We start from the raw sequence: 20018 nt of genomic DNA, 5'->3' as shown, positions 1-20018 counted from the left end.
CCATGTTCTTTCATTTTCGGCAGTCTTGCGCGTTTGCGTGTAATTCTCAATGAATTAAAAAAGTGACACGGTTTTTGCCTGGACAGCTCTCGCGTCTGTGTAGATCACCATCGGTGCCGCTCCGCATCTCGTAATAGTTAGCGGTGTTTCAATGTCGGACTCCGGCCGACGTATTTTGCCCCCACCTTTACTACGATACCTACCAGCGAAAGTAAACATGGGGGTTTACCATCATCGTCTGCGCGGAATGTACCATAAAAGAATCAAGTATAGAACTTACTATTTTCGAAGAGAACAAAGAAGTGGTGAAACCCAGCTAGGAACTGTGAATAAGAATTGGTTGGAGTATAACTGCGTACTGCTGGTGGGGGCGGGTCGCTTTGGCCATTCGTAAATCGTCGTGATAACGACAAAAGCAGTAATAGTAGTTGTAGGGGCATCAGAAAAACTGGCTGGACTGGCGCACAGCTGTGGTCCATTACCCCATGTGCAGAATCGGTTGACAGTGGGGAATTGCGAGCTGTTGACCGACCCGCTGACACAGTGGTTGAGCGGATTTTACTTGGGCCGATCGAACGTTGCTGCTGTGATCTCATCCTCTAATAATGATTTAACCCCCTTCCCCTCCGTCAATTTGACGCTGTGTCGACGAAAAAATAATCCATATGGTCGTGCGTGCAGCGCGAATGGAAGCGTATCTTGAATTTGCGGAAGACATTAAACATGCAAGCAATTTTTCCCCGTCTTTTCTAGACAACAAGTTGGATGAGCGCCGGAATCGAACGAATACGTTGGATATGAAATTGCCTGTGTGCTCAATCTCTATGAAGATAATGTGCGTGTGACAAGCAAAACAGCCGTTGACATTTTCAGTAGCAAAATCCGCTTACGTTTGTGTTATGTGGATTGAAAGTTGTCGGACCCTTTCAGTTACATTAGTGTTTCTCGACCGCGAGTAACCATCACTAGATTTCACTCTATAATACTATAGGAAATCTTATTTTCAGAAACTGTTCTTGTATGGATAGTCTTATCGATTGGAGAGTAATCTTCAGCCTTTTCGGCGAGACAGAAGGATCGTAAATAGGGTATAAGAAATTCTGCCCTGTCATGTTTCTCGAACATTATAGTCATATATATTGATTATATTAGCAGGTAGAGTGTTACGTTGACAGCGGCAGCAAACAAACATTGCCTGTAAACGCAATGTCGTCAGTTACAGCTGGTCGGCTATTAGGATTTTTTCGATTCGCTTCTCTGCGGCCACTGTGAGGTGATGATTGTTTGGCCAACGTCCGATGGGGACCACTAACGGAACGATCGTGAATTAACCAGCAGATGTTAACCGTGTGTCGAAGATCCGTGGCTCACATCATCTGCCGCGACATAATACTATCAACAAGCATTGAACAAAAACCGGAGTCCAATAGAAATGATTTGTTCGTATTGGTTCACGACCCTCGTAAACGGGCTTGCCATTGTCTCGGAGAAAGGAAAAAGAAAGCTAGTAAATACAAAGCAATCCACAAAAATCGAATCCTGTCCTTATTAGGAACAAACATTGGGAAAAGTCAATTATAGATAAAAATCCGCTCCTACTTTTCCTGCCAAAAATTGGAATGAGATTGGCCTGACTAATCTTGCTGGAAACGATGCGAAATCTGAAGCACCTAAAAATTTACCATATATGCTTTTAATGCAGCTCGAAAAGTAGGACAACCCACGCAAATGTACTATAGTTAAGTTATTTACTAGAAATTATTGTTTGTCGATCGATGTTGTCGATCTCGAGCAAAGTGTAGGTACCAAAATATGATCTCTCGACGCTGGACGAAAAGACGTCAAACCTCGCTCGAACCCGTCCGTTAAATTTGCAAGCGGGTCCCACCATAGAGAATTTTTCCGGTATTGATCACGACCAGGTCGGACGTATCGATCGACCCCTTTGTGGAAGACTGTTGGCTGAGTGGAATATCGTGTACGGAAGATACCATTCACCCGAATATGAAATTTGCTGATGTTACTTCAAGGATCCATGTTAAGCGTTTTCTTAAGAGTTTGGGAGGTACTCTTGTCCGATATTTTGTAGGGTAACTTTGTATGACAAAGATTGTTGACAGATCGTCGTAATCTTTTTACTGTATTGATTTGGCTTGAGTTTTTGCCTGTTAATGTTGTCTTTAAGATCTTCCAACGCTAGATTTAAACTTCCAGATGCAGGGGTATAATTGAAATGTTTTCGGTGTTGATTTTTTGAAACAGCTTGACTACGTTGCTCAGAACGAAGTTATAGACAAGAATCATTGCGTAAAATTGCGTGCATAGAATCCATCATGATAGCATGCCGACAAAATATTACCTTTTCCTCTGATTAAAAAGACAACGAGGCTGATCTAATGCCATCGGTTGGCTGTAGTAAGACAAATCCAATATCATAATCCACGCTAAGTGTACAATACGCGTGCAAACAGTATATTGCCCCAGGTAACAGACCGATCCTACTAGTAAAGTCGACAGTAAAGAATAAGTTGACTACTTAAAACTGGATTATCAAGAAATGTTCATCTAGAATCCTATTTTGGGTTGTAATGGTAACAGTTGAGCCGTGTCAATTACACGCTTCTCTCATTCAATATAATAATAATTTGTTATCAAAAGGGCTCTTCTTTATTGTGACTTTTTTAATCGTATCTTATCAGGTAGGAAATTTTCGAATGGGCGCGTTTCCTTTCACAGTTGATCCCTTACGTGTTGTCCATACTTCAAATCCCAAAAAGGCGACAACTTCACACCACAATATCCACCTTCGCCCGTAGTAAAACTTTGGCTTTAGCCAGAAGAAGCGTTTCACGTTCTGCGCACTCTTACGTCCGTTTTCTAACGCCACGTCCTCCAGCCAACAGAGGCTGGCTTCAAAGTGCCTCTAGTTGATCGGTAAGCGTAGCCATCTTTGGCTGACGATAGTCGTATCGCCAATTGTTACTCAGGTAACACGTATTTTGAAAAGTACCGCGCTGGCCATGTTCGCAAAAAGTCAGGCATTCCGAGGCACGACGATTAGAGGAATATTTCCAAGCAAGGATACCGATATTCTGTACAACTCACCACAAAGCCACAAACTTGACCGGAAGGAGCAGTAATCACTAAAGGGGCTTCTTCTTACGGTTTCGTAACCTGGAATGTAGTGCTTTCACTGTCTCCTACTGCAAAGGAATGCCTTTTCCATTTTGCGCTTTCGTAGAGATTCCAGTGTGCTCTTGCATCTGGGGAGGTTTGACGCTTTCCATAATGATATTGATAGTTTTGTCAGCCACAATCTTCCTCGACTCGCTCTCTCTTATTTGTGTATTCTTTATCGTTCGAGTGGCTACTACGTACGACCACCCTCTGTTTTTCTCTTTCTAACAAGCTCGCTGTTTTATTTTCTGGAATCTTCGTCGTCAGTTCGAACGGTTGACCTGATGGACCCTTTTATAGAAAGGGATAGGGTGCGAACTTTTTCTCTTTATTTTTCTCGTCCTAATCAATGAAATGCAGGAACCGTTGGAAACCGGCTATCGATAAACAACGCATAGACAGAAGCTTGAAAGGCAATTGTAATAGCGAACTGTTTTGTCACTTCTCTAAACCGCCTTCGATCTCATCTAGAAGCGGGCATTGCCTCAACCTTAATTTTGAATTGTTTTGCACTGAAACCCGGCATGGTCGGGTAGTACTACGACTCAAAGGGCAGCATAATGAACTACTACTGTGGGTAACCATTTAGATTGTACAAGAGAAATGCCAATCTAAACTCGGCCAATGGGGGCTTCTGAGCAAATTTTTCTTTGGCACTGCCTCCCGAACTCCTGCCTTCAACTGGCTTTCAAATCAGCTAACCATTTGATTGCTTCATCGTCTGCTGAGCGCTATGGCAGATTTTTTCGTAATCTAAATTGAATAATTAAACTGGGTTGCATTAGTTCTACTCTCACCATGCTTGAATGAGCATACTGCGCTACCCGTAGCTCTGGGTCTGGTACGTTCATGAAATCAATAACGAAAAGGCGGATAAACGCGCTCGCTGGCATGGTTCCTTAATCAATCGGATCGCTGTTAGGCGAGCCTTCACACGCGTTCAAACGACACTTTTCATAGCAAAACAATTGAAACGACTGGGCGAGACAGGCAATAGCAGAATCTGCTTCGTCCTGGTGATAAACTTCGATCATAGTCGATTAACGTAGAATAATAGGGGAAAGCTTCTCATAGATCAGTTTCTGACCCTCCGCAACGGTGTAGTGGTAACGTATTTGTCCCTACTAAACCTAGGGACACCTTGTGAAGGATGGCCAAGATTCGAGGCCGGTTGTAGAGAAAGAGAGTGTTCGTTCCATATTGGAAAAGACGGCAAATTATTTGAAGCAATGTAGTACGGAATTTAAAATTTGACATGTTTATTTTAACATATCAGTACGGGAAATGTTCAGATTTAACTCGATCCTTCTTTGCTGCTAGCTCGACTGCGGCCGTCCGGGGGATTAATTAACAATATTCTTCCATAACCCCAGAAGCATCAAGACGATTTCACGCTGACGACGCTAGTTACATTTAGCTCGTCTGGCAGGAAATGCTAGCCAGCTCCGTATACCGCATGGCACGACCAAACCGAAGTGCTTACGGCGAAACAAATGCAAGCCTATTTCTATAAAGATTCTATTTCATTTGCGCGTAACCACGGCTCCGATGTCTTTCCTATATGCCGCAGTGTTGTAGAAATATTCGGTAAGAGTCAAACCAACTACGTGGGTAAGAAGCGATTTTGTGTTAGACAAGCAATCTAATTAGCGTAGAATTAGTTCGTCGATCTTGCATGATTTGGTGTATCAGAGCAACTTGTTGAAACAGATTCCTACGACTTAGGAATAGCCTGAATATATATCTCTGAGGCCCACTAAATTCATTTACAAATCCTGCTGGACAGAACCAGCTTGGCGGTTGCATAGTCGCGCTCAAAGATCTCGTTCATAATAACTTCTCGAGCTAGTTTATCCACATAGCAAACAATTGATTACTTAAATGGTACCATTGATTAGCGGTTGCAATAAATGTCTACAACTGCAAAAACTTTTGAGAAAATTGATTTTTTGACCAGATCGAATATCGATATAATACATTTCTTTAAAACAAAAATTTGAACTTTTCAGCATGCGCGTGCTCTAGATGGTTTGCAATTTCTCAGAGCCCTTTTGACAAATTGTTGAAGTTATACTGAAAGGTGATTCTGAAAATCGGTAACAAACCGGCATACCGAAAAATTTAGATGTCTCAAATGTAGCATGGGATAGAACTGCTCTTGGCTAAGGCATATGACAAATGCAGTACATTGTGACGACCTTGTCGCAACAAAATGTATCTAGAGAAGAAATATTGCAGAAGGTGATTTTACGTTTATATCTAGGTTCCAGCTATGCATGAAAACACCCATTCATATCTCGTAAATGGCAATGGTCGACTATACTCGTACTCGGTGTCTATTTGTATGACCCTGAAAATTTTCGGTATAAGTTGGAAATGTAGAATTTCCTTTTTGAAATGAAAATAAAGTAATTCTCGCATATGATAACTTCTACACTCAGTTATGGCGTAATTTTATGCTACATTTATAATATACCTGTTAAATTTTGGAAAACTTTTGAGGGTTATAAGCTTTAAGGTAACATATCTTAGGCAGTATGAGTCGCGTCGAATCGGCGTTGGTCTCATTTCAGAGCTAAAATTTGGTCGTAATTGTTGGAATGCTTTATTTAGAATTAAAATGTAGCCCCTAAATATCAGCGGCAAGTACGCTATACTTTACAGTCTTATTACGATAAGGGTGCAAATGCTGCCTATAGGAAATTCTACTTTTTATGATCGAGATACATTATTGGAAGAAACGGCCGAATAATAGCCCTGTCGCTGTCAGTCTGGCAACTTTAACGTAAAGGACGCTCCCCGTTTTAGTCGACGAATTACAAAAAAAGTCGATAATATTCTTGGAAAGCTGAACAGCCATGGATAGCCATGACTTTAGCAAGACACTGAACATCTATTATTAAGCAGTTTCAAGCCTTTTAAATTAAAAAAAAAATAATAGCTCGATGTTTCGGTGGCATTTGAATTAACGTCAAAAAAACATTACTTGATCTGGGTTCCGTTTGCGAGACTCTACAGAAACGCTGCGAAATCAAGCCATTGCCAAAGCATTGATCAGCGACGGATGACGCAAAATCAGACAATAATGTGCAAACAAAAAACAAAAGGGGCCCACAGCCTGTGGCAGAGTACAGGCCGACAATAAAAAAGATGACGCTATTTGTTCGGTAAAATATGAATGGAATCGTGCATTGTGAGCTGTTATCACCAGGCAAAACAATTGATTCGTACTCTTAGTGTCAACAACTAACAAAAATACAAGAGGCCTTTGAAAAATATCGACCCAAGCTTTGAACAGAAAGGGGGTCATCTTTTACCATGACAAAACCGGACCAGACACTGCTTTAGCTACCCGGGAAAAATTATGAAATTTTCGGATTTTAATTCGTCCGCCTTACAGCCCGGATATTGACAGTCAGGCTACCATCTGTTCCGGTCTCTGCAGAACTCTTTTAATGGTACTAATTTAACTTCCACGAAGGCATGCAAAAATCACTTATCACAATTTTGCGTCTGGACGCCACAGAAATTCCACAAATATGGAAATACGGCGTCACCAGGAAAATGGCCGAAAATCATTGATCCAAATGGCGCCTATTTAGTTCACCAATATTAAAGCAATATTACTTTAGTTTTGGAAGTAAAGCCGCCAATATATATGTATGTATGCTGGCTGGAAATCAAATATAATTCCTGCGGTCGGGGTACTAGATCTGGCTCTGCTAGTTAGTGTATTTGTTTTAGAGAAAAATGCTCTAGCATAAACAAAACAAGGTTTTGTCAATGTAAAATTCGACAGAACAAATGCCTCTATCCAACCTACAGGCGTTTACCCCGTGTTATTTTGTTTTCGTCATATATAATACACTGGAAAATTTGATTGTACTTTTGAGATAGAGTATCAAAGTATGCATTTTCTGTACACATGTGAATGTATAAAATGTATGGACCTTACTAATGGAAAGCGTTGATCATACCAGAGCATCGATTTTTGGAATCGCGGTGAAGTAACCGCGATCTACATTACAATTGTATTCAACAGGAGGTTGATCTAGTCCTAATTAAATATTAAGCCCACATGCTGAGTGTATTAAGTAAAATTTGACGCAGAGGTTCGTTGTGTATGATATGACGGGATGGCCGAGGGGATATTTACTAATTCCAGATCCACTTTTTTTTATCGACATTTCTAGCTCTGACTGTGCAGTCGACTTTTCACGACAGTTCATGCTGGAAGCGCTATTTTTCACGGAATTTTTTTCTCTAACTCATTACTTCTTTTAAGTAAATAGTCGATGTTATCAAACTCAAGATGTCTACAGAGTAGTGTATTTCGTCATGGACAGTTTCCCCGAGACCACTATTTAATACGTCAACCAGATAAATATGACGGAATACAATTCAACAGAAGTGTTAGTCCACGTATGTACATGGAAAAAATATATATATATTTTGTCATTGAGCTAACGCACCTGCAGAGTGAGTCGCTTCATCGTCCAAGGGCATGTGTGAAATGGGAAAGTAGTATAACTTTTAAGAGAAATACCGAACAAACAAATGGATGCTGGACCCTAAAAGGCCATTTCAAATATAACCGCCAACCGAATTTTAATGCCAAATCTGATTAAATAAACCAGTGTAGTCTACAATGTACGCGGCTACGCAGGGGGCAATGCAGTGGAGACGACAACAGTTCTGGGAAGGATCCTTCACATCTCAGCTATTAATTGAGCCTGATTAAAGCGCATACTATTTCGAGTGATCGCTTTTTACTACGTAATACACGCACTAGGAGGTAGTATAAAGACGTGTACCGCTTAGTCCAACATCTCTCTAGTGCCCATGTCTTACCATCAGATATGATTTTAAACCAGTAAACGGCAACATTCAGATATTAATTACTGGCAATATAGCACATACGTCCGTGCAAGTGCAGCACGGTGATAGGACTGCTTAGTATAGAAAACATGATTAGATAAGCGTGATTTGAACGAAACAAACATAAAGACGTAGTTGCCATATCTGAATAGATATTGATGCATTGCTATTGCGGTGAGGTAAATAAACTGCAAAGATGATTCGTTCTAGGTGATATATCATAACGTAAAAAATGCAATTTCCTCCAACGAAATTCGCTGTTGGGTCAAAGTGATCATCATCTGGTGGAACAAGTTCAATACGCAAACCGCTATGCAGAACGAACTCATGCAAAATTTCTATGATATCTTCTTCTGATGTATTCACCCTTGCCGTGTCCCGTTGCTTTGACGAGTCACGCATGTCCAACCAAGACGTCGGCAGAAAATCAACTCGATACATGCACGTCTATTACGTAAGGTCTAGCTCGGCAAATCGAACCGCCAGCGTCGTAGTTGAAACGTCGGCCAAAGACTAACTTACGTCGAACCCCAGAAGGAAGGACTGATTTAATTCAATCGAATTGTAACCTTATGAAAGGGAGCACACGAAATGAGAAGCTGAGGGAAGTCACCTAAAAATTGAGTAAAGTTAATTTAGAAAAAAAAAAAAAACTTGAATAACATATTGATCACCTGTAGTTGATGATGTAGTCGACAGCATTCGACGTTTTTGTACTGGGCGATGATTACAACCTGCTTTTAGGTATTTTTTGGTCGGAGGATTGTGACCGTCCGTTTTTTGCCGTTGTGTGCTGGGTGAGTAAAATTTTTAAGTTATGTGAATACAACGATGACGACGATTATGATGCTGATGATGACGGAAATTGTGGAAAAGTGAGATCCTCGCGATGTGGTTCTTTAATCACCGAAATTGAAAAATTTGAAATTAGAAGTTATATGGCAAGAATTTTTTTGTCTTAAGTGGCGGTAGTTGTGTTTCTTTATATATCTATGGCATATAGCTTTGTAAAAGTTTACATTTTTAAGCTTGTTCCAAAACAATTTCCTTGAGAGTACTTATACATAGTAGATTATCCTTTTTGTAGTGTTTGAAAACAGTGAAACATATAATCATAAGAAGAGATAATTTATAAATTTGTTTTAGGGTACCTGGGTTATGATTGACACTGTACGCCTATCACCATATTCGGCGACTGTCAAAAACGATGACATTGCTCTCGTTCAAACGAAAAAATAATCGTATTCATAGAATATAACATATGTACGTGGACAAAGAGATAAATGGAGTTTGTATATTCTAATAGTTCGAGAGTGGGGAGAGATTTTTTAAAGCTCTTTAAGTCGTTACTTTTGTGGAACGTATTTGTTAGCCGAATTCTGCGTGTAGTCGACAATGTAACGAGTTTTATTTGTTTATCATAAAAATAATATCTGAAATACTTGGCTAGCTATTATAACAGACTTGGCAGAACACTAACATAGCTACTTTGTGAAAATTGTTTATGTGGAATATAGAATATCTAGCAGTCGGAAAAACTGCGAAATAACAACTCTCAGTACACTCTGTCCTACTACAAGGGATTTCGAAGTAGAATTTGCTACATATGAGGACCGACTTAAAAATTCGCAGGAGTAGCTGGCCGTAACTTTCTTGTCTGCTTCTTTTGCGAAATAATAATTATTATTACCAATAGAAAGCATCTAACTAGAGTGTTGATGGATCTAGATTTTTGCAAAATGGGTCAAAGGCTTTGTCCTTTCTGTCCTATCGCACACGCAGACTTTTGAGCTAAATATACCAAAACACAATATTATCTGAGTAGATTAGCAGGCATTTGTTTTATATAATAGACATGAAGATACCCTGGTGGAAGATATCAGGTTTATATATAATACGAAGGTTTCTTTCAAATCCCTTAAAATATTATAATCCTATGCGAAACAAAGTTCATAGTAATGCTATGAAGCCAAAATCTAGAGCTCACCTCATCGTCATATGACCCTATCCAATTAAAGCTATATAATAGCTTTAACACATATAATGTGTTTCGTATCTACGTTTTATATCAGAATGACTTGAAAAATAAATGTCAATAAATATGCTTGACTGAACTTTACTTTAAAATGTTTTATACAGTGGCGTCAAAACGTGATGGGACCGAGTAGAATCCAATTATGATTTTTCATGATTAGTAAAACGGTCGATTGTTACGCGAAGAACCATTTTAGATGTTGCTATTAGGGTTCGTCATCGTGTGCCACGGCTTCGTCCGCATATTGGGTAACCTTATGTCATACCCATTATTCAGCGGTAACAAATTAGTAACAAGAGCAATCGAAAAATTCATGCTGATTCACATACGCGGTCTGATTGCAACTGGAGACCTAACGCTTCTATATATTTTCTGTTAGTTGCCGTTTAATGCCAGCGTACAATTAGATATGATTTCATTTTACATTGTTCCGCATATCGCTCATTCATTCCTCTATGTTTTATCCTATTGCATAGCAATAGGCTAGCAAATGGCCAACTGGTTTTATAGTCGCTGATTTCGAAGTCTGGTGAAGTTCCACATTGCAAAGAAGGCAAGGCATTTTTCTCGTCACTATTTCCATTTCACCAATAAGCCTTACCCGTAACCTTCTGCATTGCTGTCCAATAGAGAACGTCATTCATTAAACCCTATCATTTTTTCCCTTTCGATCTTTTGTTTACATAACCCTCTACGAGCAGTGGAGGATATACTTTCCCATTTCAAATGACCGCCTTTTACTTTGTAAATACTGGCCCACTTCGCCCATATTTGTACACAGCGTTAGATGCTATCATAAACCTAAAAAAAACGTATTATGACGCTGACGTTCTTCAAGCCAAGGCATTAAAATTGGAAAACCTGACGAATTAAAAGTCTTGTCACTTAGCTGCCAGCAACTAAAATCATTCTCTATCGACTCAAACCCTCGACTTAAAGTTCCGCATTTACGTCGTCTTCGATACATGTCGACCTACTGGTCAGTCAAGCAAAATAAATCTCTCTGGCGCTATTTGTCATTCAAACCTTCTTGCTGGAGGCTGCTCCTTTCATAGCCACTCACTAATTATCCGTCTATAGTATTCTATCAAGTTGATGTTCATATTTGTCGAGTACAGTCGCGGCGTCGTTACATCATTAACAGTTGTTTCCTTTAGGCTCTACTTGCTCTGCTACACAGTTCCGAAACACCTCTGCCAACCCCTCCTGCCTAACAGTAACGGAACGATCGGATCGTAATAATAACTGTGGTGCCTAAATGCGACTGGTACAGCTCAGATCGAGCTGAGCCAAGCAGCTTTTGCTCCTCCAGAGGCGCCTCTTTTCCTAGGTCTGTCAGGCCACAAACCCAACTAGCAGCGCCTACCGCGGCGTTTTTTTGTTTGTTTGATCGTCAGGCCAAGCACCGACGCGTCCTGCGGCATCAAGGAGTTTAGCCCTAAGTGTAATTAGTTGATCCATCATCGAGTTTTCGCGGTAGCGTTCTCTGCTGGTTCGGTATGGGTTAGAAGTTTGGTTTAAGCTTGTCGCGGTCCCTGTTTCTACGTAGTAGTTTAACCAGTGAATCGCGATTTCTCGAGCTTTCGGTGCCTTTCAAAGTTCACGCGTAGTCTCATCGCTGTTTAGCTGCGTTTAGTCGATCATTCATTTAGCAGAGATAGACAAATCAGATGTAAATATAAACAATATTACTGTTGAATGCGCATATTGCCCGCGATGTTTCGAAAACATAAACACAAATTTTCGTATATAGCAAACTGGCGGTTTAAACATGCAACAAATTCACATAAAAATATAAGAAGGAGGGAAATAGGGAAAAATTGTCTAAATCGCGGTCCAATAGCGATCGTAGATGTTCGTGACGCTCATGATATGTTTCCAATGTAATCATTGATTAAGTAGAGCTGGGATGTATAAAATGCAAAAATGATTAATTTTACATAATTCATTGATTAAATTAATTTATACCAAACTTTCTCTACTCGCTTTAATTTTGTTATAAGTGCTATGGCATAAGCGAAGCATAGTCCATGATCAGTCTACTGTGTTCCGATTCATATCGCAAGATTATTCAGCAGCCATGAGCTTTGTTGCGGCTATGTCGAGTACCGAAATACTATTAACTGTGTCCACACTCCGAATTTAAAGCGCTAAGCTCTCGTAGTTGTTCCATGCAGCCTTGGACCTCGGATCAGAACATTGATGGCCATGATGCAATATCACACCATAAATTTTAGACTCGTAGAAAGAAAATGCATTTTGTCTCCCAAACGCGCGTTAAGCAAGTTTTCCCCTCTTCCATAATTTCTACTTGGCCTGCTCATATACACCCTGAGGTATCTGCATTGGTCTCGATGCTTTTGCCAGGCTGTTGCTGCATACGATTTCCGTGGAGAAGCTCTTATACGTCATCACTCATTACTACGTATGGCTTTCATGGTTTTTTATGGGCTCATGCGGCGTATGCACTTACTTTTGGGTAAGAAGCGCCTAGGAAAGCTCTATGGGACCCCGGCGGAGCTAGCTGCCCAAGTGGACGGAATGCAACTAAGTGATATTTAGGTTTTATACAGGTCTCTATGACCTTCCTTTCTTAGCTGTTGTCTCATACGTTGCCTCCCTAATTTTGCTCTTTTTTGCGGTGCTTGCAGACGCCTTAGCTACGTGAACACCTAATAGGATATCGGTACACAATCACACTTCTACCCATCACCATCGTATGAAGATAATGTCATATGGTGGGTAAATCAATGGCGAACCGAGGCGTCATCGTCGTCAGCTTGTTTTGGCGGACATCTGTCGTTCAACGTGGCGGCGGGCCTAGTACAGAGCAAGTTTTAGGATCCAATACAAGTTGTCGCAGGACAGTTTATCCAGGTCTTTCTCAGAAGCTATTACGAGTAACAGTAAAGTGAACAAATTTGATTTGTGTGTACCTTTAGTATAGTTTTAATTTTAAACATCTTACACTTTGTATATGCTTTGTATCCACACCGTATATATTCCGCACCTACAAATGTAAGCGACAGGTTTCGAGAAACAAATGCCATTGTTATTATTATTATTATATGTATTTTCTCAATAAGCAGAGTGCATTCTTGTGTGTAAAAAAATATGGTCCATGATAAAACTAAAGGTGGACTCCAGTAAATCTTTAAATAATTATATTAACAGAGAATAAGCTATATTTAGGATTTTACTGAGGGACAAACGGCAAATAAGAATGATTCAGTAAGTTTTGAAACACATTTCAACATGAGAGGCCCTAAATTAGATAATGAGATTTAATTCTCACTTGTTAACGTCTACTGAAATAAATGAACTGTGGCAAAGGTGACCACGACCCTTTGATGGCTATGAGATGTTTGCGAATATCACTTTAGTACGTACAAGTATACTAGCTAGGAGTGTATCTTGTGTTCTTATAGAGTCTGCGAACGTTCTATAAATACCTTATTCATAGGGATCTGTCTACTTAGGTTTATTGAGGGGATACGGTTAATGACGACATAAAGGGAGTTATTTTATAGGGGGATATACAAAATGCTAGTAAATTTTCACTGATTCGTGATAAGTACCTGTTACACGTGACCAAGAGCATGATACATGATGGAAATAAACTGAAAACAACATCATTTTTTAAATACGTTGTCGCGTAGTGCCAAACGGGCTAACTTTAAAAATTCTATTCTAATAATTTATTGGCATTTCGTTAATTTTCACAGTGTGTTGATTACGTGAATTTAAAGATAATCTATTTGAAATTTAACTGAAGAATACAATACCGAAACAAGTTGGAAATCTCCTGAATTATCTTTTGTTTATATTGACAATTCCATCAGTGTCGAGTATGAGTTCCCAGCCATACACTTACTTTCGATCTTCATTCAAATTACCGTCAATGTGTTTGTATTTTATACCATCGATATGCCCAAAATCGTACTGGCTGCCTTATCACATTATCGACTTTGAATCTGCTTTCAAATTCGCGAACATCATTCAGAACTAACAGCGCTTTTTCGACAATCTGACTTCGGGAGCCTGTTTTTTTCACTCCCTCTGCTACTTCGACCGCTTAGATTGTGCGAGTTGGTCGTCTGCTCCGCTCCGCCCTCTCGCTCGAAGTTTCTCCTTTGTTTTTTGTACAATGATCACGACGCGGGAAAAACGAGCACCATTAATCAAAACATGAAACTTCCAAGACATTTTATTTATTTCGAAACACGGACGAGCCAGCATTTCTCTGCGCGCTATATCCCATTGTTTCCAAGCTATATATACTTGTATAGATCCCGATATTTGTCTTTGACGGCTCTCTTTCATATATATCACCACATCGTAAGGAGTGTCCAGAAAAACTAGGCGTACTGCCCATTCGAGGTTTATATCTGCTAATGGCTAATGTGCTCGGACTGGATTCTCGACTGTTGGCCTTTAGGCAATAAGAATCGTGGTGATGTCTGTCAACTCTTCATGTTTAATAATACTTACTGCCATTACCCAAACTTAACCTCTTGACCGGTTTCCCTTCGTTTAAATGTCTCGACACGCAAGCACTGTCTATTCTGAGAAACTGGTATATTTTGTCTATGTGTATATTTGTCCTGGTAAATATGCAGCCAACCAAGGACACTAGATATGTCCGAGCAGAGCCACAGGACAATGCGTTGGCGGTAGCCATAGTGACTTTTACGTATGGTAGATTGCCTTATTTGTCAGGAGCCTGTCAGGGCTGTTTTCGCATTCAGGAAGCATGAATGTCATCCTCAATTTGACCCCACACTTGCGTCTTTCTGTAGAGATTATCAATCGACCAACTGTATCAACGAAAGTTGTTTACCTAGACACAACAAATTTAGTTTACGACGCTTCGTGATGCCGATGTATGTAGATATATGCTTATGAATGACACTTATTGGCCATTTATGGAATATGCTGTTATAGCATGAGAAATATAGGGGCCCTTCGCAGATCAGCAAGCCAGTCAGAATACTCATATAACATGTACTCGCATAAATAACATGTCGAAACTAAACCTATTGTGTGGGTGATTTGGGGACCGTATTCGGGTAGAAAGTTCAAAAGAAAATCTCGGACATTAACAGATATTTGGACGTATGGAAAATGTATGTAAACGAATATTATATTAGAATGAACTGAGGGCTGACCCCGTGTGATATCATTATGAACTAACGATAATGAATTAAAGATACTATTATCTTTTTTACATAGATATAACATATATTTATCTTTACTCCTGTCATATTTTTTATATATGTACAATCTAACCGAAATTTTAGAATAGTATAGAAGTGGTAAAAGTTATATTGAGAAAATGTGTTGCACGGAGCACTGTTCTCTTCTGAGTCAAGCCATTCATGGAAGGCTTCCTTTTATATGCGCCTACGTGATATTGTTTACGGCTTCAATATTGGATACCGGACAATTCTCGTGTAGCTTATGATACGATTCACTGGTACACACAACACGGTAGAGCTACGTAAAGCCTGTCAGACGTAAGTTCCTTATATTTCTTTCATGCTGCGTCCGCCATAGCATATGTGGCAAAAAAAATCACTTTCTCTAGTTGTCGGATCAATTTTAAATAGGCGCGCGTTTCTGATAAGCCAAACTGGCGTTGTACATCCTCGTTTAATAGCGGCGTGTCAGCAAGCAAATACACACAGTACTTATGGCAGATTCAGTGTTCATTTCAGAAAAACAAGCCTCACCTGATCCAGCCTACATAACTGAGCTGTCTCGAGGTTTTGTCAGGTGAGTTCGATGCCATTTAAGGTCATCAGAACCTGATGAGATGCCTAACGGCGATACTGGATGTAAAACCCGAAATACAGGGGCCATTAGTGCAAGGTTGATATTGAAGAGACGCATCTCCGTATTCAAGGAGAGAAATGACAACTTTTATATGACAGCGCTTACTAATGAGTTTCTGACACGTTCTGTGAGATACTCTGTGCGGCAAGTATCGGAGCAGGATAAAATCAGTCCTAGATAGCAAAAATGGTTCACGTACTCCACAGGCGAGGGGCATAATCGAAGAGTGTTATTTTCTGTTAGTTACGCCGTTCTTCGGAACTTCATAGCTTTGATTTTGTCCAAATTGATTTCTAGGCCGGCATCCGTTATATGCTCTTGAAGACAAACCGAAACCTTCTGAGCCTTAAAACGACTGGTCCCATAGATTGCGAGATCATCGGTGTACAATAAGACATCTACTCTCATGAAGTCGTTTTTTTTGATTATACTGTTGGGAATATCGCTTAGGAAAGGTGGGAAAAGTGAGGAGCTAAGATTGTCGCCCTAAGCCACCCTTGTCGTCCGTTGAAAAAGTTTCGGTTCCGCCACGCCATCTTGTATGGTAGTGGAATTCCGCTGCAGAATTGAAGCAATGAGCTGGGTGAGCCTAAGTTGAACTCTTCCTTCGGCACACTTGAAGAATTCACTTCCGTGCTGCCAAATGCCGCTTTCATATCGACGAATAAGATATGGGCGAACCGTTTAGCGCTTCTTGAGCTTATGGCGGATGTCCTTTTGGCAACCAGGATTCGGCAAGCGGTCATCATCGTACACTTTCTTTACAGAAGCCTCGCCCATTCATCCCGGATCATGTTTCTAGCCTTTTAGGAAGGTGCATGAAAGGTGTGATTAAAAATACTTTGTGGCTGTAGCTCTTTGTTGCGATTCTTCTTTACAAGCCCGATTCCCGAAGATCACAACCGCCGTTCAATGTAACGGTAAGGAGTGCCTTCTGCCAGTTGTGCCGTATCCCTCCGTTATCTAGACAGGCTTTACAAAAAGTAGTCTATCATGTAGCTAGCACTAGCATCTTCTTGAGTTGTTCGAGCCTCATCTAACCTGCAGCGACTGCTTTGTTGGGCTCGAACCGCCAAAAATCCTGCTCCTACCTGGCCGATCGTGATGTTGACAGCTATTGCAACCCTCATCCGGCTTGTGTGTTCATCACATAGCGCACAATATCATAGCGACACTCTCGTCACGGCGTACGTTCGCCGAAAATGAGCGATGACGATAGCTGATATTATGAAGCAGTGAGGAGATCCAGATCGTCGTAGTCATTCAAGAAGCTGCCCCGCTTCGAGCCGAAGAACAGCTTTCGTCGTATAAAGAGGATTTTCTCGTTCAGTTTTGCGTTCATAGATTTGTTTACAATATAATCATAAAATTATTCAAAGAGGCTTTCTTAGACAGATTACGATTAGTCGGCGGGCACCATTTGGGCCTGAAAAGCATACCTGCGTATATTGTTGCTACGACGAGGTATTACTTCACCAGTTACTTATATCAGGTTATATCGAAAAACGTCGAGTCGGTTTAGATTGGGAAAGAGTTCACTGAAATGTTTTTGAAGTCATTCTGCGTCCTGCGACCTTGCTAAGGCCGTTCGCTTTTACACTGCTGGGTGGATCCTTGGCAAAGAGGTGGCAGTAGCTACGGGTAGACGATCACTAAACAAAGCCTTAACATCTGAAGCGTTCCTTGGATCGAGCTACACGACTTGGGACTTCCTTTCACCGGTTACGTTTCAGCGGTTGGAGCCCTCTCAAGTGTCAATTAAGAGCCTCGTTCTAGTCTCTCTTGGCTGATCTAACCCTGAATTAGAGTAGTCCGTTACGATTGTGGACGATCCGCTCTGTAAAATATTGAAACATCGGATTGACATTTTTAGCAATACTGCTGATAGTACGGCAAAGTTTGGTTGAACGTTATGTTAAGCTTTTGACGCTTACGAATACAAAATTGTTTTCACACTGTCCATATTTTGCGTGCACTTCAACTATAGATGTCCATGTTAAAAACCTAGTACCTTTTACTAAAAATTACTTTTGTGACAGGAAAATCTCAGGCCAGACATTTTATTAATAAAAATCCATTGAACTTAAATTCGAGTTTGAAGCTTAGGCTTGATACAACTTCATACGATTATGCAAATAACTATAAAAATTAAAAAGGAAGGTGCCAAACCCTTTACGTCAGCAATATCATCAGGGCCCTTCTCAGAACCAGGTATGTAAGCATTCCGGCGTTGTATTATGATTAATTCTGGTGGCGCGCGTGGCGAGATCTAATCTCAACTATTCAAATTATAGACGTACGTTATTCAAAATTTTCTTGCTTATTATCAACTTCGACTGTGTACGTGGAAGTGTTGGATCGTCCGAAAGGACATTTTTTAGGATGCTATGTATAATATAGTTATATTCTATTCTATATCAATACAAATTCTCTTCAGTTTCAAATAGCTTGGTGCTTTCGATAAATGGTTTTAGTGAGCCTAGAATTGTCACTTTTGACCAAATAGGCTTAGAGCAGTGGGTACTATGCTAAACAAATGCCAAAACAATACAATCTGGAAAAAGACCTTATTCGCCTGCTACAGAAAACGAGGACGTCCTTCAAGGACACGAAGTATGTAGAAAAAATTTCAGTTGTTCAACTGTGCGGCCTAAATGTCGGTTACAATGATCGTTACATCTAGTAATCACAGCTTGAAGCTTTTGCAAATGGAACGAAGATAAAAATCGAACTATTACGAGGCCACTAGATTTTACCCAGGAGAGATGGGGTACATGAAAATCGAAATATGTTTAATATGGCGAAGTTGTGACAGGCATCTTTGTGTTGTGATCTTATTGAGATGCCTCCAATACACGCAATACAGTTCCCCATGGAGCAGCATCGAGAGCGAATGAGCAAGTTAAGTAAGATGGAACATGGTAGGCCTAATTGCAAATTTTATTTCCTTTTCAAAATAACTAATTTATTTACACCGATACTATGTCTAATAAACAAACATAGGTAAAACTCATTAGTGTTCTTATTAAACCGATAATTGTAGCAAGTGTACAACTGATCGAAGGCACTTTTGTTTTTTTACTACTTAATTGTAATAGAAATGCATGGTAATCCGTATATTGAATGAAGTTTACGCACTAGCATAGATTGACCTGAGTTTTGCCTTAGCATCAGTTCCCGATCGTGACACCCGACGAAATGAAGGACGCCTGCGACATATGGCTTTTACGACCTGGAACACGATGCCCAGAATCGTATGTCTGTTCGCTGCTAGTAAAACTAAATCGCGATCGCATACGGCTGTATATAAAGTAGATAAGATAAAGAGCGATCAGTCAAAATGAGCGGTCTGCGAAAACGTATCCACTATACGTAGTTAGATAAAGTGAGAAAGCAACGGATTTATAGCGGATTCAACAAAACAGAAATCAAAGCCAAGGGTGAAATAAGGATGTCAGGTGCTTGAATGCACCTGCTAGTTGAGTAGCGAAGTGTCCCTGAAATTTATCGTTATCATTTATAACTTTTTTCTAGACTTTTTTTTTTATATTTGTTCGTCGTATTAAGTATATCCATATGAAAAACGAGTAAATGTTAAGTATGTTAAGTACAGATGCGGTTTTTTGAGCAATTTGTAAAGAAGTAGATTGAAACTTGTGTTTTGTATGGCCTCTCAGGTTCAGCTTTGCTTATGAAACGCTATTTTTGGTCAAGCCTTGACAGTTCACACTGAATCAAATAATAAGTCCTTCAAGATCTGCTCCAAATTCTTTTATATGACTGATGTGCCCTTTAGACTGCCATCATCACAAGGCATATGTATCAAAAAACCGCGTGCCCCTTTCATAGGCCATATATAAAGGCAACGATGTTTTCGTTACCTTCCCTATTTTTCTTCCTCTATACACATATATCATTAATAAATACAGCGTTTTATCAGATTAGATCAGTGGACTTGTTATTACCATTTATTCAATAGGTCTCATTTTAATGCCACTTCTCAGATATTACCAGATATTCACGTCACATCCTTCATTCATACAAGCCTCATTTCAGTAGTATGTTGTGAAGACTCTGCTGCCACAAAGTAGTT

General features: G+C 40.0%; 1 long non-coding RNA gene across 1 annotated transcript; it reads left to right on the top strand.

The window, feature by feature from the left end:
- Window positions 1–13450, top strand: LOC111270481 (uncharacterized). The gene is made up of 2 exons (XR_002686316.2): window positions 1–1088; window positions 12742–13450. It is a non-coding gene; the product is annotated as an uncharacterized LOC111270481 (long non-coding RNA).
- Window positions 13451–20018: the final 6568 nt, after the last annotated feature.

This window comes from Varroa jacobsoni, unplaced genomic scaffold (genome assembly GCF_002532875.2).
Source record: "Varroa jacobsoni isolate VJ856 unplaced genomic scaffold, vjacob_1.0 scaffold_1476, whole genome shotgun sequence".
Classification (NCBI taxonomy): Eukaryota; Metazoa; Arthropoda; class Arachnida; order Mesostigmata; family Varroidae; genus Varroa; species Varroa jacobsoni.
Note: the sequence above shows the minus strand (reverse complement) of the source record. Positions and strands in the feature narration are given on the sequence as shown.